Below are 3,991 nucleotides of genomic sequence, written 5' to 3'. Positions count from 1 at the left end.
TCTACCTGCTAGCAGCCTTTGTGTGTAACGGAAGAGACGCAGCGGGGGTGAGTTCAGAGCCTTGTTACCTGGCACTTAGTGCCAGTCCTGACTACCTATATGAACAGGAGAGATTGGCAGTCTTAGGGCGAGTCGGCTCGGCTCTCTGTGAAGCCGGAGGATTTCCTTCCCCCGAACAGACGGCGGCTCCGCCCAGCCGGGCTGCCTCTCACCAGGCGTGCCGGGGCTCGGCTCCCCCGGGCGCCAGCCGGCTCCGCCGAGGTCTGCTCTCAGCTCGTCTTCCTTTAGCTTCCGTGGGTTCCCTTCGTCCGGCTGAGCTCCGCACCAGGTTAGTGCCAGCCTCTGTCGCTGTCCGCGGTTCCCGTGTAGGTGCTCTGAAGGTTCGATACGCCTGAATGTTCTAGGAGGGGATTAAAAGCCCTAAGACTTCACATAAGTCGCTGGTAAGAAAAGGAGGAAAACTATCTGCAGAAACCAGGAAAACGTGCAGCAGACTTCTGGGAAATAGTCCAACCTCCTCTTTCACAGAAGTAAGGTGAGTTTGTGAAACCGCTCGGCTCCAAGACCTTTAGGAGAGATCCCACAGCCGTCCAGGGCTGTAGCGAGCCCTATAGAACTCCGGCAGTTACCCGAGCCGTGGCGTTCGTCTTTTCCCCCAGATCGGTTTCCGAGGACCGCGGCGGGACCCCTCTCCGTCGGGCCGCGGGGCCCGCCGAGGCGCAGGACCTCTCCGGGCGCCCCCTTAGAGGCTTCTCAGGCAGAGCTCTTTTAACTCAGTCAGATCACCCCAGGAAGAGACAAGAGCCTTCAGGCAGGAAAAGGACTGCTGGCAAGGGAAAGGGGTAACGTGTAAGCCCTAAGGGGGCGTCCCACAAGGGAGAAAGGCAAATCGCTGCCACAGGTAAGAGCCCTCGGGGTGGAACCAGGGGGTTCCACTAAGCATTCCAATGGGGGAGACTGCAAAGGTTTTCATATAGCAATTGACCCTATTCTTTACTATCCATGTAAACAGGAAAGTTTCAGTTTTAGGGTGAGTCGGCATAGCGCTTTCAGCGAAGGAAAAGATTTTTCCTCGCCTCAGCCGGCGGCGACTCAAACTCCCCGCGGCAGCTCACCCGCGGGGCCCCCCGAGACGAGGAGAGGCGAACCGAGGCGAACGGAACCGGACGGAACCGGCGCGGGGCTCCCCGAGGCGAGGCAGAAGGAACCGGCACGTTGGGGGCTTGGCGGGGCTCAGCTCCTCGCTCAGATTCTTCCCGGTTTCCTCGGGCTCCCTTCCAGGTAAGCGCCAGCCTCTGCCGCTCTCGGGGGTTCTTACGTAGCAGCTCGTTTGAAACGCTTGCACGTTCTCGGAGGAGATTAAAATCCCTAAGAGGCCAGCTAACCCTGACACCCCTCTCTTGCAACTTCATAGCTCTGCTGTTTAACTAGGCGCAGCAGTCTGGTATTAATTTGTCTGAAAAGAGGCTTTGAAACGCGCTGCATGGGGTTCTGAAAGACGTAAACTTACAGTGCGTATCTCTAGTACACAACAGCTCACGGATTTTCCTTTGCGTTGTAGGGTTTTTGAACACTCACCGGTTTCGGCGTTGGGTTGGTTTTTCTCGGAACGGAAAACCTGCCGAGCGGAGGCCGGCGGGGCGCTTCCCACGCGCGGCGGCAAGAGACGCCCCCCCGACCGCTCAGCGTAAGTCCGCCGCTTTCAATCGATTCCCCTTTGGTAGGTACGTTGCCAAAATTGGCTTTGCTCTACGCGCAAATCGCTTTTCCGTTCCGGCATCACTTGCATCTCAGAGAGGAGATCCGGTGTGGGGGGGGTAACTTCAGAGCCTCTTTACCGTCGCAATGAATACCATTCCTGAATATCTCTATAGAGAGGAGAGGATTGTAGTTGGATTTATAGTCTCGGGGCGAGTCGCCTCGGCGCTCTCAGGCAAACGAGAGGGTTTTCTTCCCCTAAAAGGGCGGCTCGGCGGCGCGGCTCGGCTCGGCTCGGCGGCGCGGCTCGGCTCGGCTCGGCGGCGCGGCTCGGCTCGGCTCGGCGGCGCGGCTCGGCTCGGCTCGGCGGCTCGGCTCGGCGGCGCGGCTCGGCTCGGCTCGGCGGCGCGGCTCGGCTCGGCTCGGCGGCGCGGCTCGGCTCGGCTCGGCGGCTCGGCTCGGCTCGGCTCGGCGGCGCGGCTCGGCTCGGCTCGGCGGCTCGGCTCGGCGGCTCGGCTCGGCGGCTCGGCTCGGCGGCTCGGCGCGGCTCGGCTCGGCGGCTCGGCTCGGCGGCTCGGCGCGGCTCGGCGGCTCGGCTCGGCTCGGCTCGGCGGCTCGGCTCGGCTCGGCGGCTCGGCTCGGCGGCTCGGCGGCTCGGCTCGGCGCGGCTCGGCTCGGCGCGGCTCGGCTCGGCGCGGCTCGGCTCGGCGCGGCTCGGCTCGGCGCGGCTCGGCGCGGCGCGGCTCGGCTCGGCGGCTCGGCTCGGCGCGGCTCGGCTCGGCGGCTCGGCTCGGCGCGGCTCGGCGGCTGCGAAGTATCTACTTAGCAATCGATCCCATTCTTTCCTGTCGATGTAAACAGTTGTTTTATTTTTTCAGTCGGTTTTCAGTCGTAGGGTATGTGTTGCGCAATCGGCGGGCGAGGGGGGAAAACGGTTCCTATCGGCATGTAAACTAAGGAGCCAAAAAATCCCAGATGACGTAAAAAAGCCCAAAGCAAAGCGACGACCCTCGCGGCACAAAGGAAGACCCCCCGTTCCTGAGCAATCGTTACACATTTCATAGATGTTTTCAAGCCGTGCGTTACCGTATTTGGAATTAGTTTTTACATTACGGAAGCCTTGGTATTTAACAGGACAGATCCAACGGGGGCAATTGCAAAGCTTCTTATGGAGCAATTGGTAATACTCTTGACTATCCACAGAAAAAGCAGGTATTTTTAGCAGGATTTTCTGATGACGAAACGACGCGGGGCTCTCTGAAACGAAAAGACGAAACGTTGCAATGCTGGCCTGAAATGAAATGGTGTGGGGCTCTCCGAAATCAGACCAGGTGAAATGGTGCAATGCTGGCCTGAAATGAAGTGGTGTGGGGCTCTCTGAAATGAGACCAGATGAAATGGAGCAATGCTGGCCTGAAATGAACTGGTTGTGGGGGCTCTCTGGACTGACAAGAGGTGAAATGTTGCAGTGCTGGCCTGAAATGAAGTGGTGTGGGGGCCCTCTGAAATGACAAGAGGTGAAATGGTGCAATGCTGGCCTGAAATGAAACGATGTGGGGGCTCTCTGAAATGAGACCAGGTGAAATGGTGCAATGCTGGCCTGAAATGAACTGGTGTGGGGCTCTCTGAAATGAGACCAGGTGAAATGGTGCAATGCTGGCCTGAAATGAAACAGGATGGGGGCTCTCTGAAATGAGACCAGGTGAAATGGTGCAATGCTGGCCTGAAATGAAATGGACTGGGGGCTCTCTGAAATGAAATGATCAAATGGTGCAATGCTGGCCAGAATTGAAATGGTGTGGGGGCTCTCTGAAATGAGACCAGGTGAAATGGTGCAATGCTGGCCTGAAATGAAACGGTGTAGGGGCTCTCTGAAATGAGACCAGGTGAAATGGTGCAATGCTGGCCAGAAATGAAATGGACTGGGGGCTCTCTGAAATGAAATGATCAAATGGTGCAATGCTGGCCTGAAATGAAACGGTATGGGGGCTCTCTGAAATGAGACCAGGTGAAATGGTGCAATGCTGGCCAGAAATGAAACGGAGTGGGGCTCTCTGAAATGAAATGATCAAATGGTGCAATGCTGGCCTGAAATGAAACGGTATGGGGCCTCTCTGAAATGAAATGATCAAATGGTGCAATGCTGGCCTGAAATGAAACGGTATGGGGGCTCTCTGAAATGAGACCAGGTGAAATGGTGCAATGCTGGCCTGAAATGAAACGGAGTGGGGCTCTCAGAAATGAAATGATCAAATGGTGCAATGCTGGACAGAAATGAAATGGACTGGGGGCT

General features: G+C 57.7%; 1 long non-coding RNA gene across 2 annotated transcripts; it reads left to right on the top strand.

The window, feature by feature from the left end:
* Window positions 1-218: 218 nt before the first annotated feature.
* LOC137450809 (uncharacterized) lies at window positions 219-1,788 on the top strand. 2 transcript variants are annotated; one of them, XR_010989654.1, is made up of 5 exons: window positions 219-328; window positions 405-535; window positions 660-901; window positions 1,013-1,281; window positions 1,562-1,788. It is a non-coding gene; the product is annotated as an uncharacterized lncRNA (long non-coding RNA). The 2 variants fall into 2 exon arrangements; XR_010989653.1 differs by having other exon boundaries at window positions 219-535.
* The last annotated feature ends 2,203 nt before the right edge of the window (window positions 1,789-3,991 follow it).

The sequence above is a fragment of the Melanerpes formicivorus genome, unplaced genomic scaffold (assembly GCF_026170545.1).
Source record: "Melanerpes formicivorus ecotype bairdi unplaced genomic scaffold, bMelFor1.0.p_v2 SCAF_38, whole genome shotgun sequence".
Taxonomy (NCBI): domain Eukaryota; kingdom Metazoa; phylum Chordata; class Aves; order Piciformes; family Picidae; genus Melanerpes; species Melanerpes formicivorus.
Note: the sequence above shows the minus strand (reverse complement) of the source record. Positions and strands in the feature narration are given on the sequence as shown.